The 23,286-nt window shown below is 41.4% G+C and overlaps 1 long non-coding RNA gene across 1 annotated transcript in view; it reads right to left on the bottom strand.

The window, feature by feature from the left end:
* Nucleotides 1-22,566, bottom strand: part of LOC117003140 — a 37,952-nt gene extending 15,386 nt beyond the window's left edge. The window contains exon 1 of the long non-coding RNA XR_004419472.1: nt 22,478-22,566. This is a non-coding gene — a long non-coding RNA (uncharacterized LOC117003140). The remainder of the gene's footprint in view (nt 1-22,477) is intronic.
* Nucleotides 22,567-23,286: the final 720 nt, after the last annotated feature.

The raw sequence follows: 23,286 nt of genomic DNA, 5'->3' as shown, positions 1-23,286 counted from the left end.
ATCCTCTTATTCCAGACTACAACTAATTTCCAGATTTGACATCACCATTTTTGCCTTTGATGACTTCTATCTGCTTTTGTGTTAAAATATAATTTACCTCCAAGGATTGTAACAGCTCCAACATCTTTGTCCACATCCTCTAAAGTAATTATATGAAATAATATTATTTAGCATTCACTTTTTTAGGCATGAACAGTTGGGGTTTTTCATGACTGCAGAAGTTAATTTGATATAAGAGCTATGAAACTTACTTCAGATTCTCTTACCAACATTTAATTCCTTTTTATTAACTGCCATTAGGGCTACAACACTGCAAAAAACATCATGAGAAAGGAAAGAGATGGAAAAGAAGAAAGCATCACTATTTACAATGTAGCACACACAAAGCTTATACAAAGCAGTCTAATGATCTGTGAGCTTGGTGCCTAGACAATTTTAACTTTATTTCTAAGAACTGGATTATTGTCTAAAATTTTGGTTTCATCTAAAACCAAAACTTGGATATAAATTCTCACTCAGTTCAGGAATGCTGGGACCTATGCTTAGCCTGAGACTATAATATCAGTAAAGGATATGTTAATTTAGGGGAACTAAAAGGAAAAGAAATATCTAGGATACCCTAAGTAAAAATTGGATAGCGCTGGAAGAAAGGAGGGGAGTGGAAAGCATGCTTACTTAAGTAATGTTTAGACCACTAACTTGATTTTGCAATAGGACTAATAGAACTTGCAGTGATGAAGGTACAATTCAAACAAGTAAGTGATAGACTCATAGGTTCTCTTTATCCTTATTGCAGTCAAACAGTTATTCAAAGAGGATATCAAATGACTGCTGGAAGCTTGTAAGGTGTTTTCCAGGGCTGTTTATATTGGACTGTGCAGTGATGAAAACTATTTTTGTGTTAGGACTGTAGGGGAAGCTATCCTGTTAAAGCCAAAGTTAGAAATCTTGCATACTTTGGGGAAAAAAAACCAAAAAAAGCATCAAGACAAAGTCCTCTGCCCTGACAATACTGCTGCTATGTGAATTAACACATGAAGTAACCTCTTCTAAAATGAAAATAGCTTTGGTGAAAAGAAAAACATTTTAGAATATTGAAGAGTATACAATTCACCTCTGCTCACATTATTTTGAAGCAAGTGGTAAACTTCTGAAAATCCAAACCTTTTTACCCATTATATATAGATTTAAGAGAGCACAGGATGATGACTGTTGCTCTCCTGGACAGGACAAGAAACTCTCCTCAGCTGTATTGCTTGTTCCTTGCTAGCTCTGATCCTACTCAAGAAGTGAATGGGTATTTCCCCAGGGCTCCATTGCTTGCTTCTTTGTTTTCTTCCCTTATAGAAGTAATGAAATATATATGACCCAGAAAAGGAAGAGGACATCCACTGCTAGCTGTTGCAGAGCACCTTCGGGATCAGTGGGACTGAGAGTACTAATGCAGTCTGATTTACTACAGGTGACCTTATAGTCCTTTCAGCTCTGAGCATTTCTTCTGAGTTAGGTTCCTGATATCTAGTCAGAAAACAACAACAACACCAACAAAAAATAAATTATAGTAGTTATCCAAGTAAAAACTTTTAGTCACTGTTTTAAAATTATGCTTTCAATAATTATTTTAGGTATTTTGATCTGTGGTAAATTTGAGTGGAATATTTCAAAGACATGGAGGGTGAATAGGGCCACAATTGACTGAAGACAGTGTAATCACCTGTGGCTTAGTCTCTCAGGGAATTAAACAGGATACACTTTCAGGAGGTGAGGAAATAAATTATCACTCTTGAGTTGAACAGTCATGGTAGGCCTGAGCTGATGGAACAACAGAAAGCACAGGATGATACTTTGTGACTTATCTTGGCAATCTTTTGATTTCCTCTACCTACCTTTGTCTGATTTCCATAAGTTCAGAAAGACTCCTGAAGATGAGCCAAAAATATAAGAACTCTCCCTCCCCCAAGCACTTTGAAACATAGAATATTTTCATAAAATAAGCCAAAACCTAAAATTATCTGGTATCAGTAGATAAGATAAGGGCTTGAAAACTATTTGACCTTATAAAAGCATACATACCATCTACCCAGGTGCTTCAAACAACTGATCATGGCTGATACTCTGTAATACTGTTATAAATCAGAAATTTTTCATACTGATTCAGTTTTGATATAATTGATATTTTATGGTTTTTTTTCTATACTGAGTAAGTTGGATGGAAATATATCTCATCTCGCTGTTGGAAGTACTGTCTTTTCCTTAATAGATAAGTATATCCAGAGAAGCAGAGCTTGGTGCATGTACTTATATAATCTAAGAGAAGCAAATGCTATCCATAGTTCAACAGCATAGTTCAAAATAAAGTGAATTGATATAGATTGCAATTACATTATTTTCAGGCTTGATATTTTTTCCAAGAAAAACTACTCTGAATTTCAGTTATCCTCATTTGGCCAAAATAACAAATAACATCTCTCACAGATTATCATGCATGTGTGTATGAGAAAAGGTGTTTGTCTGAAAAAATCCTTTGTTTGCATAACAGTTTTAGACAACTGTTTCTAAAGTTCTATGGTTTTACATTCTCAGATCTCTCAGCCAAAAGGACTGCTGTGATGTCTTCTGGCAGAGTGGTGCAGCTAAACCCAAAGAAAACCTGGTAATGACTTTAAGGATATGGCTGTACTCATGAGTAAGTGATCAAATGCTCAAGACAGCTCTACAGAAAATAAGCATGAGGAGGAGATGAAGATGTAAATGTGTTATGGAAGAAAAGCAGGGGATGAATATATTTTTTCCTCAAAATTTTCACTGAAAATATTCATAATGAACAACTGTACTGGAACTAAACTGATGCTACAGATACAATTCAAAACACAGCCAAGACAACAGAAGCCTTAAGTGGGAAGGAAATATACTTAGGTAATACACAAACCAGTTTGAATTTTCCCTGATGCTTACATTTCATCACTATTTTTCTGTCTAAAATGTTTGAAGTTTTTAAACTTTTCCAATTCCCTTTTGGCAAACACCTCATCATGCTCTGTGTGGTTGGCTCCAACCAAAGTTTACTACTTTAATGTCCATGAAAAGACTGTTCTCATGGTAATTCCTCCCAAGCCAAAAATCACAAATTACTGAAAATCTTGCAAGAAACCCAAATATTTCAAGATTTCTAACCTAATTAGTCTTGGATAAAGTCAACAGACTAACTTCTAATGATCCTGACTCCCACAGTTTGTCAGTATCCTACAGCTACCCCAACCCTACAGTTGGGATTTACTTTCTTCACTGTTTTTGCAAAGCAGAGAATTTATTTGGGTTTTTTAACACCCAGCTGCAACCATAGCTACAGAGATTTTTGTGTTCTCTGCCATGTCATTATGCAAAAATCATGGCTATGAGCTGAGGTTACATGCTTAGATGCATGGACTATCATGGTTATACCACATTACAGATTGCTTTATCTTCAAATTACATTACCTTTTAAAAAAAAAATTGAGTATATTCTCAATTTCCAGTATTTTAGTGCTGAGGAGAAATGATCCAGATTGTAAGAACTTATTATTTTTTTTTTAAATTGATCTTCTGTGTCTTCATAGAAGAATCAATTTTTAGCTAGTTGGCTTTTTTAGATGGCTGCTAGAGGTAGATAAATTCATAGGACACAAACCAGTAGACCAAACACTGGTTCTTGTTCTCCCCACTCCCATCCTACTAGAAAAGCCCATCCATGCCTCCTTAGGGCTACTCTGAAAATATGTTGGAATATTTTTTATTGTAGCAGAAGTCCTTGGAAAACCATGCTAAAGGTCAACCTGAGGCTACTCTGCTCCCTGAGCTGTTTCAGAGTTCGGTGAAAAATTTCCCTTGGACACATGATTAGTAGATACAGCTGAAATAATCATCTGCAGGAGAACCACTCAAGTTGACATAAACTTTCTAAACATGCACCCACTGTCAGATTTTTATTGCCTACGTTATGTAAAGTACAGTCATAACACCCAAATATGAAATATTTCACTGGCAGTAAAAAGATGCCTTTGACCTTTTGGAAAATATCAGACAACACACCTGGCTTTTGAAACTCTGAAAGCAGCAGAAACCTTTGAATTATTAATGCCTCTCCCTTACCCTTGCCTGAAAACTCAACAGGAACAATTTATTCTGTTAAGAAGCCATACCTGAGAATTTTAATGCTGGATTACAAGAGACAGGAAGAAAATGGAAAAATGCACCTGAACTGCACCCACCAACACCTCAGCTATTTGCTTATCTAGTGACAGTAGGCAGTGTCAAGTATGGGTTGAACAAAGACAGCTTAATCCAGCATGATTTTATTTAGCGAGGATGACATAAGCAAAGTTTGGACATTATTGTTGCATGTGCATAAATTTACTGGGAAAATGCCATGGTCAGGATAAATAACTGAAAATTAAAGACTCATGAAAAAAAATCTTCAAATTAGGAGTTGTTTTTGAAAAAATACAATGCAGTGCTTTTAAGAGGTAGGTAATTTTCTTTTTAGCAAAAAAACCTTGGCACTGTGAGGTTCATTTTTACATCTTACTGCTATTTTACATTGCTGAGGGGTTGTTCTACACCAACCCAGAGTTGTTTAATCTCAAAAAATGATCCAAGAATGCCAGGAAGCAGTGAAAGTAGGGCTGCTCCACAAGAGGAGAGAAGCTGAGGGTTCTGCCAGGTGCCTGTCTTAAAGGGTCTGTCTTAACACATCAGGCTGGTGTCAGGGTCCACTGGCAGCCACAAGCAAAGCTACTGATGCAGCTCAGGGTCCATCCAGGAGGTGCATTCTGGAGCAAAAAGGGACAAAGACAGAGTCATTGGGAGTGGACATGAGGCTGCAGCATAGGTCTTCCATCCATGAAGCAGGGCTGGAGACTGGGACTTCACTGGCATAGCTCAAACAAGGTCTGCGTGCTTCAGGAAGGGTTAAGATGGGGTCCTGAGCCATGGGCAGTGTGGCTGTAACCACAGGAGAGGATGGGCACGGACATTCAGGACTAGAACTGCCTTTGAGGCCATAGCACTGACCTGATTCTGCCTTAGGATATATTTTATAAGTCTGTGGATTTGAGACCTAGTAACCAAAGAGTAAAACATTTTCATCCTCTTCATTTAAGGCTTTGGAGCCTGTTTCTGTACGTTAACGAATGAATATATACTAGAAGGCTGGCTTTCCTGGTGTAACCTTAAAGCTTTCAGTTCTGGGCTATAGGTGTCCAAACACTTTCCAACATTTCCCCGTGGAAATTTCAGGTTAGCAATCACTTCAAAGACATTGGCTATTTCTTGTCCAACCCAATTACCCCAAGGAACTGGTGGACAAATGCTAGGATTTATTCAGCACAAAATGCTACTGAAAAATAGGTTTCTTCCCCTTGCCCAGAGCTACAGTAGGTACTCGAAATTCAGTTTATGACCTACTTGAACTCTCCAGTTTCTGTGTACTGGAATGAGGTCAAATTCTGTCTCAAACCTAATCTACTGCTATGATAACAAGAGCAACAGTACTTGTCTATCTTCTTCTACGACTTCTCCTATTACTTTCTTCCCATACAAGCCTGACTAAGAAATAGTCCTTGGCTCGTTTGGCTCTCTGTTCATACCTGTGAAACTTGTATTATTCTCTTGGAGGAATGGTATGGCTGGAGCACACATTCCCAATGTGTTCGTAAAGGTATCAGACATTGTGGGATGTCCTCACTTCCACTCAGACTAGCAGATGAAAATCATATGTCTCCCATTCCACTGAACAAGAGCAGGTAACAAGGCAAATAAAATGCAGAAATGTCCAGGGAAACTCACATTTTTACTCCTCTTCCTAACCATTAACTGTGGGCTGGAAAACAGAATTGTTATGCAACTCCCTGATCTTCAAGTCCAACACGTGAGCCACCCTGAATGTGAGGGTCAATGCAATATTTCATGACTTTTTAATTTACTTTTTTTTTTTTTTGAACTTGATTTCAACATCACCTTTTCACTCCATGTAAACGGTCCATCAGCCTTTAGCTCTGTGCAGGTGCTGCAGTGCTGCACAGCACTCCAGTGTGTAACATCTCCCAGGGATGTACAAAGGGAGGCAACCCTGCCTCCCCTGAGGCTCAGTAAGGAGTCATCCTGTTTAGCAGAAGTTACTCTACCTTTGAACTCAAGTTGTTTGGCAATTTTTTTCCTCTGTCCTCAGAGACCTTGGAATTCTCAGCTCATGCATTTTCAGACTAAACAGTTTATCCATTCTTTAATCTCCATTATTGCATTTATGGCTGGTAGCTATTTTCACAGTCTGTATTAAGATAAACTAAGTCCTGCTCTGATGTCATAGAATCACAGAATATTTTGAGTTGGAAATTACCCATAATGATCATCATGTCCAACCTTTAGGTGAATAGGGATTGAACCCACAATCTTTGCATTATTAGCACAATGCTCTAACCAGCTGAGCTTTTGTAAAGCCTGCTCACCTGCCTTAGTGCCAGTCTCATTTCTCAAGAAAAACATGATACATTTCTTGTGCTTTGGATGATGGATAAATGGTAATAATGAACTAAAATTGCTGGTTTTGGTGAGGAAAGGTAAGGTTTTCTTGGAGAACTTATGCCGTAGGAACTGTGGTTGGCCTCCTGCTGTCGGTACCCTCTCGTTTTCTGGAGCAACACAGGCAAAAGGCAAACTACAGGACAACATTGCAGGCTTCCCTGTAGCAGGTAAATTAGCAGGAAAAGGGTGAGCAATCTCTCCTGACCTGGAAGCAGCAAAGCAGATCTTCTCCTTCACAAAAGGAGAAGAAATCCATTTCTGCATCTCACTTTGCTCATTACAGTGCACCCAAAATCAATTTTCTTTCTACAATGTCATGCAGAGTCTTTACGCCTGGAACAAGAAAATCATCTGTAACGATGCTGTTATTTATTACGCGGCAAGTGATGCTGTGCCCTGGGATTTACTCTGCTTTTTTACTTTATTTCATTCTCTAGGAAAATATTCATCTCCTCTCTGTGTGGATGAGCAGTGATGAAAACTGGTGTTTAGTATTCTATTTACCTTCCATTATAGTGGCTAGGAACTCATTTCATGTGCATGGGTGCAGTCAGACCAAAAGATAAGTACATGAAAGCAAAGTAAGAAAATATAAACAGGAGCCATCTATAGCTATTTTAGCATCTGTTTTGCTTTGCATGCTGACTGTTTAGGTATACTGTCAAATTCACAGTCGGTTTAATCACTTCCCTCATTACTTCAGAGGAATTCCTAATTTGTGATATTAATACTTTCTGGGGTAGAAGAGAGACAAGACACTTTGCTTTATCACCACAGTGGTTCAGTGTATCTTCCATTTCAGCTACCTAATCTTGCTCTGAGCAGTAGATTTTTATTGCGGTACTCAGGGGAAACATCTGGAAGTTGCAAGAATTCCTCCAAAAGAGACATTTCAGATTGAAGAAAACATTTTGTTCAACTTGGAAAGGGAATGTTTTAATTTTAAGAATTCTTACTTAATTTTTGTTAGATGTTTGTATCTCTTGGGGCTGCTTTCCTTCAATTATCTGTGTGCTCTAGCCTCAGGAAAGCGGATTACTGATGACTAAGAGTAAAGAAGCCACTGTAGGGAGAAAATTTCCTTCTACAACTGGGTAATTCACCTAGATGATCAAGGGAAGCCAGTAGATGCAATCTTTTGGACTTCATCAAAGTTTTTGATACTGTCTCTCTCAGTATCCTTCTGGACCCAGCTGGATAAACACCACATCATGCGATGGGTGAGCAACTGGCTCATGGATCAGGCACAAAGGGGTGACATCAGCTGGCATCTGGTCTCTAGTGGGGTTTCACAGGGCTCCATTCTTGGCTCAGTTCTCTTCAACATTTTCAACAGCCCAGGACTTGAAGGAACACTAAGTTTACCAATGACACTAAATTGGGAGGAGTTGTTGACTCCCTTAGGGGCAGAAAGGCCCTACAGAGAGACCTTGACAAATTAGAGGGCTGGCAACCAGCAGCCATATGAAATTAAAGAGGGAAAAATGATGGATTCTGCACCTGGGATAGGACAAGCCTCGCTGTGTGTATAGAGAAGGAATGAGATGCTGGAGAGCAGTGTTGTGAAAAGGGACCTGGAGTGGTCCATGGCAAGTTGACCATGAGCCAGCAGTGCCCAGGCAGCCAGGGGGGCCAACCCTGTCCTGGGGGGCATCAGGCACAGCATCACACCAGGCAAGGGAGGGGATTGTCCTGCTCTGCTCTGAGCTGGGACAGCCTCACCTCCAGTGCTGGGGGCAGGTTTGGGTACTGCAATATTAAAAAAAAAGACATTAAATTACTAGAGAGCATCCAAAGGAGGGCAACAAGGATGGGGAAGGGTCTGGAAGAGAAGCTGTGTGAGAAGTGGCTGAGGTCACTTGATCTGTTCTGCCCAGGGAAGAGGAGTCTGAGGGGAGAGCTCATTGCAGTCTGCAACTTCCTCATGAGGGGAAGCAGAGAGGCAGACACTGATCTCTTCTCTGTGGTGACCAGTGACAGGAGTCAGGGAAGAAGCATGAAGCTGAATGAAGGGAGGTTTAGGTTGGATATCAGGAAAATACTTTTAATCCAGAAGGTGTTTGGGGACTGGATCAGGCTTGCTGGGGAAGTGTTCACAGCATCAAGCCTGTCTAAATCCAAGATATGTTTGCATGATACTTTCAAGCACATGCTGTGGTTCTTGGGTTGCCAACACTTGACCCTTGCAAGGGTCAAGTGTTGGACTCAGTGATCCTGAGGGTTCCTTCCAACTCAGCATATTCTATGTTTCTGTGGTTCTATGCAGCCCTATAAACTAAAAAGCAATCAAACAAAATTAAATTAGATATTCATTGCTTACACCCCAGAGAAAAAAAGGACATTCCTTGTGCTGCACAGGAGTAAGAGAAACCAGACTTTATTTCCAGAGGTTCATGCTGAACTCTCAATTTCCAGCTCTCAGCCAGACAGACCCTTGGGATGGTACGTCAGACCTGGATATGAACACAGCCTTACTGAACAAAGAGCAACAATGAAAACCAGCAAAATCCAAATGCACATTCAAAAAACTGCTGCCTCTGGGCACCCCAGTAAAGCCAAAGTCTTCTCCTAAGCTTTTGCATGACTATCCCTCCTGGTAATCTGTATATTATATGCTGCTCTTCAGCCATGCTCAATAGTAATTCTTCAACAATTCTCTTCCTGCAGGAGGAGGTTCTTGGTGGTGCTACTCCTGACCTCTGGGATTTAAGAATGGAAGGTGCCATATGAGCTGTGACAGAACTGTCAGTGCTCAACTGTGCCAAGTAGTGGAGGGGAGGGGGAATTATAGTTTTGACTCTTCTTCTATACTTTTATAAACTGATCGAGACTCACTCACCCTGCAGGTTTTAACCCTGTTAGGGCACAGGAAACATGTCATTCATCCCCTGTTCAAAACATGAGTAGCAGAGTGCCCAATTTTAAGTCTTTGCAGTTGTAGCACAAACATTTCTGCAAACCAGGTGTGGCTGACCAAGCCAAACCCATGCAAACATCAGCAGGGACTTGTGCCCATCCCAAATGCTTCTTTAGTCATTGCTTGTCCTAAGAGTAACCACTGAGGTTTCAGCCACAGACATGACATCAAACTCTTACTTCTTCAAGTACATGGTGAATACAGCTACAGTAGACAATTTGATGTACAGTAATTTCACGACTATAAGGCGCACCCTTTTGACTAAAATTTTCCCCTGAACCCGGAAGTGCGCCTTATAGTCCGGTGCGCCTTATCTGATGTGCAAAGTTCGGAAATTTGCAAACCCGGAAGTGAGAGCTGCGAGCCGCGGGGCGAGCCGGCAGGGCCGCAGCTGCTGGGTGGAGGCGAGGCTGGGGCTGCTGGGTGCCTTCGGGACTGGGGCTTCCGGGTGCCTGCGGGGCCACGGGACTGGGGCTGCTGGGTGCCCGTGGGAGCGGGGCTTCCAGGTGTCTGCGGGGCCGCGGGACCGGGGCTGCTGGGTGCCTGCAGGACTGGGGCTACTGGGTGGCCGCGGGACCAGGGCTTCCAGGTGCCAGCAGCACCAGGGCTGCTGGGTGCCCGCGGGGCCATGGGACCGGGGTTGCTGGGTGCCTGCAGGACCGGGGCTACTGGGTGGAGGCAAGGCCGGGGCTTCCGGGTGCCTGTGGGACCGGGGCCGCTGGGTGCCTGCGGGGCTGCGGCCGCTGGGTGCCTGCAGGACCCGGGCCGCTGGATGCCTGCAGGGCTGCGAGGCCGGGGCTCCTGGCTGGAGGCAGGGTCGGGGCTGCTGGGTGCCCACGGGGCCACGGGACCGAGGCTTCCAGGTGCCTGGAGGACCGGGGCTGCTGGGTGCCCGTGGGGCCATGGGACCGGGGCTGCTGGGTGCCTGCCCGACAGGGGCTGCTGGGTGCCCGCAGGGACGCACACCGGGGCTGCTGGGTGCCCGTGGGGCCACGGGATCGGGGCTGCTGGGTGCCTGCGGGGCCGCAGGACAGGGGCTGCTGGGTGCCTGCAGAACCGGGGCTTCCAGATGCCATCAGGGCCACGGGACAGGGGCTGCTGGGTGGAGGCAAGGCCGGGGCTTCTGGGTGCCTGCGGGACCGGGGCCGCTGGGTGCCTGCGGGGCTGCGAGGCCGGGGCTCCTGGCTGGAGGCGGGGTCGGGGTTGCCGGGTGGAGGCAGGGCCACGGTGCCGCGGCAGCCAGATGGAGGCGGGGCCTCGTCCAGCAAACACGCGGGGGGAGCTGGGGGCGGATCCTCGCTGCAAAAAAAAAAAGTGCGCCCTATAGTCCGGTGCGCCTTATCTGATCTACAAAGTTGCGAATTTTGCCGACTCCTGGGGGTGCGCCTTATAGTCCGGTGCGCCTTATGGTTGCGAAATTACTGTAATTTTAATTGTTTCTAGTAATTCTCACACACTGACTATTATGGACTTGTCAACTTTTAAAAATGACAAGCTAAATACTAATTATTACATTCTCAGTAAGAAGGCACTATAAAATAGGTAGTGGTACATGGTACAATATACAGGAGTAAAATTAAATAAAAAAAATTAAATATTTCTACATTTTGTTCTTTATATTATTAATAATTTATTTTGGCCCTAACCTTGGGGAATATAATTACTGTCCTTTTGGGAATATTTGCCAAGAAATGTTTCCCCGTACATTTATTCTAAGAAAACATTATATAATGTGTCTTTCTCACTTATGTGAAGATACAAAGTTTGGAGGAAGTAGGGATCTATCACTGCTGCAGTACAGAAACATTTGTGATGGGACCTCCAAGAGTCAGGAACAGAATTTGCACCATGCTGGAAAAAACAAACCGGTGTCATCAATGTTAATTTCCATTTTATGCCATTCATAAAATGGGCATGGTACATTGCTAGTTTAGAGAGCTGAGATTTCCAAATTGAAATTTCCTTAACCAAATTTTTGTAACCTCACACAGACAGTGTGATGTTAAGTCCTTTGGCTATGTCAAATTTAAAAGTTAAAAAACCATCATGTTATATTCATTATTAATGAAAGGCAATTAGGAGCTGGTTGCTGCAGTTTACTGAGAGGCAGCAATCTGGCTGCTTCAGAAAAATAAAGGAAGCTGCCTTGTAGGAAGGTAATGATGCAGTATCCTGTTGTCTCTAAACTAATACACAAAGAAATATAGATTCAAATCAAAGAGGAAAGGATGGAGAACCTGGCACCACTATAAACCTTCTGGACAAAGGTTTGTCTTGTTGTTAAAACTATATACTTTGTAAATATCAGTGTATGAAGAAGTAGATGTGTTATGAGGTTCAAGGACAGGCCTTCGGTAAACCAAGCTTGATTTCATTCCTATGTATCATCAGTTACTATTCCCTACTAGGACACTTACAGAAAGAAAAAAAAGTAAACACTAATGCCTCTAACATCTTTAAACATCAGTTACTTGTTAAAGCTATGATCAAAGGGAAGCAGTTGATGTCATTTCTTCAGTGCTTTTTTGATCAGAAAATTTGCTATCAGCTGTCCTTCTCTATTCACTTAGTTTTAATGAAACAATCCACAAGAACTGAAATACCTATCTGCAATCCACAGTACCAAGACATTAGCTATGTTTATTCCTTTGCTAAAAAGAATAAAACGTGTATAAAAGATTCTCTAATCCTTCTCAAGACTTATAAGCTTTGAATTTACCTGATTAAGATAGTCCATGCAAACTGTGCAACAGAAGTTTTCTATCAATTTCTCATTTAAAGAAAAGTGCTAGGTATTTCTTCTCAGAGGACCCATATCTGGGTGGGATCATCATGCAGCCATGTGGAAGTCAGTGGTGAAATACAACTGCACTTGGAGCCGAGAAGCAGGAAAATAAACTAAGGGGTTGGTTTAGGATATCCAAGCTCTCAAACTCATGTGTACCCTGCCTTTAATTTCTGTAGTGAAAAATGATTGACAGTCTCTCCATCTTTTGAAAGTCAGCCTCCAAAGCTCCTGTCAAGAGATTGCTATAAAAATTTCGTTAGCCTAAAAACTCTCAAGCTTCTGCTTCATGGGTCCATGATTTCAGACAGTACAGTCTTCTCCTACCCACATGTGGCTGCTCATATCAAACACTTTGCAAGATTTTTGCACTTGGGGATGGTTGGTAACAGGCCCTACTCCCAATTAGGATTACGTACCTTGGTAATATGTTTTCTTTTAGCAGAAGCTGCTACTTACTAACACCCAAGTACATCCTTGGGAAGAGAAGCACTCCCTGCTCTTTGGCGTGGGACATCTCCTCATCTTTCAACACATGCAGTTGGCAATGCTTGCCCCTGTCAGCACAGGCAGCTCTTGCCATCCAGTGTGGAAGCTCTTCAAGGTCTGAGAATGATCAATTTTTTATTTTTTTCCGGACTAAGTTTTAGTGCAAAGTGCAAACTTTACAGTTTGCTATAACCCTCAGAAAAGCAGACTGAACTGTTTGCAAAATCAATTAAGTGCTGTGTTTGCACAGAGAAAAGAGGGAGCAGTGTTTGAAAAGGGCTTCTCTCTCTTGGCAACGGCAGCACGTGTCAAACACTAGCCAGAAAGAGAGATTTTAATTCCCTGTTTTAGCAAAGAGAAATGGAGGTGAGCCTAGGAGACAAAAGATAGATGTGAAGGCAGGGCACTGTGGCTGGCAGAGAAGAGCAGCAGGATGGCAGAGCCTGGAGGAGGAAGGCTGGCTGGCTGGGGATCTTGGGCTCTTTTCCAGCAGTTTTGTTTGTTTTTTTCTTGCTGGTTAGGTCCCCACAGAGCAGACAGGTACATTTGGGCTCCTTTCCATGGCCCATACTTTGAAAGAAAATTCTCACTAGTCTTCCTGGTCTGCAACAGTGGGTGGTTGTGGGAAGCAAACCAGGGTGCAGGCTGGTTGGAGCCACACAGCACATTTGGCACTGGCTTCTCCTCCTGCCAAGTTTCTACAGTCCTACTATACCATGGGAACAGCCTGCATGTAGTCTTTGATTCTGCAATACAAACAAAGCACTCTTTATTCATGTGGAGAAGGAAAGGGAGCTCATATGAGCCACTGGCTGAGAATGATCATACGGTCATACAGCCTGTACAGCTCCCATCTCACACATCTGCTCCTCTGCACCCTGGATATAGGGACCACAGGGGCAAGGCTTGCAAGTGAGAGACACACCACAGCTGCACTAACATGTACACCAGGATTCACATTTGAAGGCAGAGGGAATGAGTTCTAGGTCTTGATTTGGTAAAAGTAGAAATATGAGAGTTGATCTCCAGGTTGATGTGGTTCTCCAATGGATTTATCCCAACTCATGAATTCAAGGTCAAATGTAACAGATGATACTGACTTTGGATTCTGAACTCTGCAATGTTTGCAGCTACTCACACTTCGTTTTAATTTTAATTTCTCTCCATTTTATGTCATTTCCTGAAAATTACACCTTTGGTAATGTTGGAAAGGCAATATTATTTTAGCTGTTCTATCCAGCCTATCACAAAAGTTATGATCTATTAAAATGTAGTGGTCTAAATTAAGACTGAGCTTCAGCCACCAACCAGCTGAAAGCATTTCTCACCAATATGCTGAAGAAGCAATTAATTTTACCATGTGCATCCAAGGACACAGCTAAAGTATCCATATATGGCAGAGTTCCCAGGATGCAACTTTTTATTGTTTCTTATAGTGTTGCCATGTAAGTGCAGACACATACCAAAAACGGGAAGAACTGTGGAGACGATGTTGTCAGAAGGAAAGCTACTAAACAGACAAAACTTAAACAAATGCAGTCTTATTTCTAAAAATAAAGTGTGGCAGTATTACCACTTTCAAATAAGAAATAGAAATCATTATAGTATAGTAAAAAGGATTTAGATCTTATGGTTTTATAGTCACATTCAATAACCAAGAATTGGAATAAAATAATACCTACCATTTCAATTTTTTGATCAAGATATCCAGATGTGCTCTAAAAATAGTAATGAAACAACTGTCACTATTCCTGAAAGACACAGTAGTACCATTACAGAAATAATTTTAATTTAAAATATTTTAACTGGATGCCCAGCCACAGAAACCTTAAGATAGTTTCACAGCTGGCACAAATATCCCAAATGTCAAATCTTACACACCAGTTATGTACTCTCCACATTTCTTAATGTACTGTAACCAAGTTTTCAGAACAGCTTCCTTTTCTTTCCCGCTACTGGAAACTCCACTATATAGCACAGAACATTGCATTTTTTCAAGGTTATAACCCAAAGCTTTCTCATTATTGGATTTGTGATTTGAGATGTTTTCCTGCATATTAGAGGAGTTGAAAACTCAACTGTAGAGTGATGGGCATGGTTGTGCTTCCAATTCCTGGGAAAGGGGAGTATATTGAGTATATCAAATGCCCCAGGCTGTAGCCTTTCTTTTGAATCCAAACCTTGTTGCAGAGGTTCTGTCTGCTCTTGCCCACTCAGTTTTGGTGCCCGACATCCTTACTCATGCTCTCCTTTTCCAAACTGAACTGACCACCCATTGCAGTCAAAAAAACCAGTATGAAAAGGGGACATCGCAGCAACTGTAGATCCTCTTTCTGTTCTCTTTTTCTGTTGTGTCTCCCAGTAGAATACCCCAGGAGAATCCACTGCTTCCTCATACATTTTGTGAAACAATGGGCACTGTTGGAGATTCCAGCTAAGCACCTCCTCTGGCTACTTTGCATTTTTGATTCTTTGATCCTTCAACCCATCCTTTTAATACATCTTCTGTAGGTTCACTTGTGCTTTGTCCTGAGCGTGCTGTCTCTACCTCACCCTTTTTTTTTTTTTTGGTGTTTTCTACCCTCCCTTGTCTTCTGGGGACATTTGTTACATTGCTTAAAGGAAAACCAATAACCCATAGCAGACGAAGGGGAAATACAAGAGTGGGGCCATTATTTTAGCAGACGAAGGGGAAATACAAGATTGGTGCCATTATTTAATGACACATCTTCTAAATGCTCTTCCAGCCTCCACCATTTTGTGGCTGAGACTCACTAAGAAGGAAGATGTCTTTTTACTTAATAGAATTTGATGGATTTGTTTTCCTTTGCTTGTCCAAAGAGGTGCTTTATCAGACTTAGTCGAACTGTGGCCACACACAAAGTAAGAGAAGATTTTGCATACATGCAGTGTAAACCCTGTGTATGTATTACCCAGCTCTCTTTGGCAGTAACTCCATAGATGCTTTAAGATTTTTCAGGAAGATTTTAAACCTATTATAGAAAATTACCACTATTAAAGAATTATTTTTCTTCTTGTTTCTGACATTTTCACTGAAATTTGCAAGATGAAAATGCAGAGCTTTGTTTCAATCAGGAGTTTAAGAAGCCAGTGGTTGACATTAACAGTGAGGTGATGCATTCAGATTGCCTGGAAATTTTTTTACATTTTGCAGTTTGTCCCTAACCATATTAATTCCCAGAACAACCATGGCACATATTCATTGTTCCAATCTATCAGAGGAGTACAGCAAAGACCTCACCAATGTTAAAGCTTCCATTGCTCACTGTAGTTCCTACTGAAAGATGGAAGTTAGTTATGCATTAGTTGCACCACAGTAAATGTAGTTATGCTCCATTGATCCAATACCTCTGTAGCACTGGAGTCACCTGACATTCATTTTTTGCTGCAGTATTTTGATTAATGTGAATTTCAAAACATATGGCTTTCTTTTCAAATTGTAATCACACTTATGGGTTTGCACGGAGTCTGAGAGAGCATGAAGTGTCATGTTGCGATATTTCCAGTTGTTGTCAGTGACAATTAATGCTCTGAAATATTTAATTAATGAGGAGAATCTCCAAACCACTGTTCCTTGAGAACAGTGTAGACACATGATAATTCTGTTTTCAAAAGAGGGTGCCCGGAAAAGACCTTATAGTTATTGGTTAACGTTTTTGCAAATGTTCACAAAGCCCAATTCACAGGTACTGAAGCATCTGAAATACCGCCTGATCAGAAGTGGTGGGATCTTGTGACCCCTAAAAATACATACCCAATACTTAGTTTTCTAATATTAAACTTGTAATATGAGATGAAACATATCTCTTTTATCACTCTGTTACTACTTTCTGGTACCTTGCATTCCCTCTTGGGGCATCACAGGACACCCATGTGGCTCAAGCACAAACGATTGTTTTTCTCACAGTTATCATCTCCAGCTTATATACTCTATTAGAAAATACTGATTCTGGAGGAATATACATATCTACATTACATATGTGTCTGTAATCATTGCTATAGATAAAGACAGGCTCCCTTGAACCTGAGATTGGACTCGGAGGGTCTTTGATCGCCTTTCTATCAGCTTTTTCTTAATTCATCCCTCCTGCTTATACTAATGCTCTGAGTTAATGAAGCATAATGCAGACTTTGCATGCTAGTGTATGATTCTCCTGATACAATCTGTAGAGGATTTCAGCAAGAAACCTATAAATATCTTCATGTTTGGTCTGGCATGCAGGTTCTTCCTAACAAGTTAAAATCATCTGGATAAACTTTCTTGATTCTATCACAAAAAGAAATTCTGGGGCAGGTTCAGGAAACTCGATCGCTGACTTGGCTGTTGCTGCAGAGCTACTTTATATAACCAACACGTGGATATATGACACACTTCAGAGGCTCAATGTTTTTGCAAAAGAAGTCACATCTCAGAAATCTCTTGTAACTTTTGAAGGTGCAGTCTGATTTAGTCTTCCTGGATTTCCAGGGAGCTCTTAAGGAAAGGAGGCAGCCTTTACATGAAAGGGAAGATAACTTTATAGATAATTAAATAGTTAATATACAAGGACAGGAGAAAAAGGTTAGTTTTGGTTATGGAGAGGGATATCAGCAGCACATTACAGTGAAATGTGGTAAGGCTGATGTGATGAGATAGGCTGTTCAGCACAGTCATAAAGAAATTGGAAGCGTACAAGCAGCAAAGTGAGAAAATCCTTCAATTATGAGAGTTTTCAGAGGATAGAAAGAATGACTTTCATGTAGCCCTTATTGGACTGAGTGACTAGAATTTCAAATGAGGATTGAGATTCAATTTTAGTACAGCATTAAGTGAAAATACATGCTCCCAGTTTAAACATTAAGTGATGGATTCTGAACACACTACTATAATTCACAAGTAAGAATTTACTTATTAATATACATCAGTAGCATTCAGAAAGCAAGAATGATGTTGACAGTTACTAGTAAAGATGTAGAAGATAGATTATATCAGTGGGGCCTGAATACTTCCACAACACGCCCCCATTATAGATGTGGTGTGCAGTTCTGCACCTTCAACTCAATAAGGATGAAACAAAATTAGAAAAGGTTTAGTGAAAGCTATCAAGGTATGCCAGATCTTCCCCACTAAGACCAGGATTTCCAGTTTGGAAAAGGGATAACTGGAGAGAGACTCAGTCCTAAAAATCTAGTGCCCCAGAGATGGTGAGGTTGTATTGGCTGTTTAACTGTTCTACCAAGAAAAGAATTGGTCAGCCTGCCAGCTTAGAAGTAGAGAGGCTTCAAATAAAAGGAAAAGGAAGTATCTCCTTATCCAATGTAAGGTTATATGGTTGCAAGAAAACCCTTGCTAAGGGGTGCTGTGGACACTGCTGATGTACACGCATTCAAAAAGCAGCCAGGTATTCCCAGAAGAGTATCTGCTGAAGGTCATCACATCCAAGCCTGCAATCTCTGCCAGTGGAAGCCAACAAACCGCGAATTGCTAAAGGATGGAAAAGTATTCTGAGAATGTATCACAACCTGAGTGCACTGCCACACTCTTTTCCAGGTATTAGCTGGTAGTCTGACCATACTTTTGGTATAACCCTGCAGAACTGTTACACCATTTTCTACCCTGGCAGAAACTTGGCCCCTTACAAGTACTTCTTTAAGGATAAAACAGAGGTTTATCCCTCTAATTCCTTTGTTTCACTTTTGTGTCACAACGCAAAGCAGAACACAAACCAAAAAGAAAGCCACTGTTTTGGCTTTTAGCATAAAACAAGTATTTTCAAAGCGGTTAACCTTCACTTTTCTTGGTATATATGAAATGCCAAAAGCTTTGTTACTTTGCAGCAGCAAAGTCACTCATTAGCCACATGTTGACTCTCTCCAGTGTGCAATTCTGTGCTGTTTGTGTATGCAGCACACAAACTATGAACAGCAGGTATTGTGTTCAGCTCTTTCCTAATGTGTTTGGATGAGATGCTTCTAATTAGTTATCCTTGCAATAGAGTAAGAAAATGTGGTAAATATGGTCATGTGGGCTGACTGCCTCATAGCCCCATTAAGTCATTGTTCTGTGGGGTCTGGTTAGAAGTTGTTGCTCTGTGAGAAATAGAAACAATTTGTATATACTTTTTAAAGAGCAGTTCATTGTGGCTTTTGCAAAGAAATTTAATGATAGTCCAAGCATATTTGTGCAAACTACTGTGTATTTTGCATACACAGTTAATCTTTAATGGTTGCATAAAATATTTAGTATCACTAATTAATGTTGGATCTGCAGCTGGGTTTATTCAAGAGTGGTCTAGAGATCATACTAAGAGCTGAAAGCTGAAGCTTTTGAGTATCAGCCAATACACTCTGTATCAATCTGAGACATTGGCAATGAAAAAAATGAATACTGACAAGGTTGCCCACCATGAAATATTTTCATCTACCTGAAGTTTGTTCTTCTCACTTGGGTTCTTGTAACACAGCTCTCATACACACCAGACTGTTTCTCAAGAGACCCAATGCCCAAGTCCCTGCTCATGAATAAACTGGCTCAGTGCTGTGATGTTAGAAAACAGTCCCAGCAGACTCATTTAAATCAGATGGTAGCCCGTTTCAAGCTTTTCAGTCCATAATTCAGACAAATGCAGGTGAGGAGGGGACAAATACCTGAGCTTCATCTGATGCAAACCTCAGTGTCCCACATCAGATACTGGCAACCTGTGATCTGCTCCAGTGTTAATCATGCTGAGGCTGAGCTGCAGCTCCAGCTGAACTTGCACCTGCTTGAACTGTGCTAAGCCCTACTGGTGTGACAGAGAGCCTCCCTTTGGAGCCTTGGGGGGTTGTGCTGGTACACTTGTGCCAGATGGTGGCTATGTATAGCATGGAGAAAGTTGATGTGGAATCTGGCTTGAGCTGCTAAAACCCTAAATATGCCTCACTTTAAAATAAACATCTGATATGGATAGCATCTAAATTGAGGGTCTTATCCTAACACAGTATCAAATGGTGGCCTAATCCTATGGCTATTCTCAATTAGTGAAAAGTCAGGATACATCCTTGTCTGGGATGCTATATTGGAAAGTCTAGGATTCTTTGTAACCCTTGAGACTAGATAGCTCCAGGCAAAAGAGCTTTAAAATAGCAACTCCAAAATTGCCAAAAGCATACTATTGCTAGCTAGCTTTACTTGACTCTATATAAGCAGTGATGACCTAGCTTGTGGCTTGGCATAATTTTAGGAACATGGCAGACAATAGAGGAAACTCTGCCAACACTAATATCGCATTTCTAAGAACTGTCTAAGCATTATTAGTTCAAATTAATTGTATGGGGTAAATGAAATTTTACCTAATAAGTACCATTTTCATGAAAGAAGCAATGAACTAAAAATGACCAGTAAAAACCATGTTGAATTTTAAAAAGTTGTTGCTGTTATTCTTATTAAATGCTCCCTGTCCTTTCAACTGGACTTGACGGGCTCTCACCATAGTAAAACAAAACAGATGTGACTTGGTGGAGAAGGTATGACTCTCACTCATGCTTGCAGAATTTTCACTTCAGACTAAATAGGTGCAGGAGTTCCTATCTCCTTCAGTCAAGCTACACTATATGCCTGTCAGATGTGCCTATGTGAAGAAATATATTTGTTAACCAAGGCTTGCTGTCAGGTTGCTTGTGAATGTCTCCACTTAACTACACTCACTTGGCCTGAACTGCATTTTGAAAGGCTTAGCTTGATTTCCTTTTGAATTCTAAGCTCCTTGTGGAAAAGTATCTTGGTGTGGCATATTTGACTTCAGAGGCTTTGTCACACTCTGTGATACAGTGGCTAAAGGTATTAAGATTGCATCTTAACAAACAGTCAAAATTGAAGCCTTTGTGCTCATGAACCTAAAGAAAATTTTTGTGTTACTAACTGGGAGAATGACAAGATTAACATAATTTTAGAAAAACCAAAACAAAATGAAAACCCAATGCAAATACCATTAGAAAATAGGAATTTAAGTTCATGTTTGTTCTCAAAAACATGAAACCAGAGAGTTCATGCAGTGTGAGCTCTGTTGCTCTGTGTTATGAATTCTCTTGCACAAGCAGCTATTTAAAATGCTCAAGGCAAAGGAATAGTCTGATGAAAATGTGGAACTCTGAGGAACTGAATTGATCTCTACAGAGTCTTCCTTTTCAGGGATTTGTTGTAATGCATGGACTTTTCATTATAAATCTGAGAAGACAATTTTTGTTTCCTTGTCTGTAACTAATGGCTGTCTGCCAGCACTCATGGTATTTCTGACATATTTAAAATACCAATTATTTGAAGTAATGGTGACCCTCTGCCCTTCTAAAACTTTTAGCTTTGCACATAGGGAGTGAAGTTGAAAAGCAGATGGTGAAACTAGAAAACTGAATGCTACTACTTGGCTGAGTAAATGTCCTCTAATTCTAGAATTATGAAATGTGTGTGGGTTAATTTATTTTGTGTTTCTTTTATTTTTTTTCTTTTCCTTCTATGGAATTTGTCTGTAGTCTGTATTTTTCCTTTATGGAGAAACCTGAAGAGCTGTAAATCAACATAGATTGTATTTTCTTAAAACATAAACAGTATTCAGCATGCTTCAGCTCCTGCTAGAAGTATCTTAAACTAACAAGCCATTTGAGTCAATCTTTGTAACAGCTTAAGGGAAGTGCATGGCCTGCACTGTCCTTCTGCTTTCCTGCAGAGTCATTTGTCTTTTAAAAATGAGGTTTTGGCACCCACAAAACTTCTGGACAAGTAAACATATTTTCTGGGAAAACAGTTATTCAATATAAATTATCTTTTCCTTTGATGACCTTCAAAGTTATATACCCACTTGCTGTCAAGTTTACATTACTTCTGTCTTTACTTAAAGAAATTGTTCATGTAAATCAACACATGAGTAAGGACGTAGATGTGTATTCTGTCACATCTAAAATGGCTTTAGCTTTAAGACCACGCCACAGTTACTGGGCTGAACATCCCTGTGTGTCTATCTCTGCATCTGGAAACGAATCAGTGCAAGAGGATGTGATGAGCACAGTAATAAGATGAGCTCAATCCCAACAACCTTGCTAATGCAATTAGCTCAATGTGTGTCTCACTGGCAGACCACTTAGCTGAAGAACCTGTGGGCAACTGAAAGCTGAAATCCTGGTCCAAAGCTACTTTCTTCACAGATTGTAAGGTAGGCCACCCATCTCAGTCAGAGCTGCCAGCAACTTTTCCCTCCTGGTGAGCAAGGCAGTTCAGCCTTCTGCATTTGGGACAAAACCAGCTTTGCCATGTAGAAAAAAGGAGGGAGACCAAAGGGACATACGCAATTTAAAGAGGAGTACTTCAGCTTTTGGGTAATGTTGCATCCATCCGGATGACATGAACTGTCATCCTCCCTCTTCCAGTATTTGTGCAAGGAATTCTGTTCATCAGCCATACCTTTTATGCACTGGGTCTATTAATACCTACTTTATTAGCCTTAACATAAACTGGATAGAGTGTCATGCCTTCCAGTAATGTCCACAAGGTCTTTCTTTTTTTTTTCCCACTCCAAAACGCTCGTCATTTTCCTTCCAAAAATCTAAGCCCTAGTTTTTCTTGCCAGTAAGATTCCTTAAGGCTTTATGCCCAGCAGGAAACATTTTACTTTTAATATCACATTTACATGAGTGATAAGTAAATTCTTTAAATGAAGCTAAGTGATAAAGTAAAGGAGCTCTGCATCGTTCATTACCTTCTTGTTCTCTCTTGGGATACCTGAATCCATATCCGTATTGAGAAGTTGAGTGACTGTTTTTGATGATTTCAGGCAAAACTGATTTTCTGTTGAGCTGTTCAGCTCCTCAGCCTCATTCCAGTGATATGAAACTGAAGAAAACATAACGAAACCAGGGTCAGGAGCAACATCCGAAAATGATCAGTATGTATTCTGACACTAAGCAAAATAGATCCAAGTAATTTCACGATTATAAGCCGCACCTGATTATAAGCCACGCGTCTGGGTGTCGGCAATGTTTAAATCTTCGTCCTTGTATAAGCTGCACTTGATTATAAGCCACACTTTCGTTCGCAGCGAGGATGCTTGCACAACTTTCACGGAGTTGCCAATTAGTAACACAATTGCAGGATCGCAGAGTTTACTAGCTCGGATCGGGGCCATGCGGGCTCGGATCGGCCCTGCTTTTCCCCTGCTGGGGCCATGCAGGCTCGGATTGGCCCCGCTGCCCTCCCGCCGAGGTCATGTGGGCTCGGATTGGGGCCAGGCAGGCTTGGATCGGCCCCACCTTTCCCTTGCTGGGACCATGTGGGCTCGGATCAGCCCTTCTGCCCCCCCAACGGGGCCGTGCAGGCTTGGATTGGCCCCTCTGCCCCACCCCGCTGCGGCCAGGCAGGCTCGGATCAGCCCTGCCTTTCGCCCCCTGGGGTTTTGCGGGCTTCTGGTTTGGCACGGGGCTGTGCAGGCTCGCACTTCCAGGTTGACAAATTTCTGAACCGCATCAATATATTGGCTGCACCTGATTATAAACTGCACTTCCGGGTTTG

Source organism: Catharus ustulatus, chromosome 1, assembly GCF_009819885.2.
Source record: "Catharus ustulatus isolate bCatUst1 chromosome 1, bCatUst1.pri.v2, whole genome shotgun sequence".
Lineage (NCBI taxonomy): Eukaryota > Metazoa > Chordata > Aves > Passeriformes > Turdidae > Catharus > Catharus ustulatus.
This window is presented reverse-complemented; position numbering and strand designations above follow the sequence as displayed.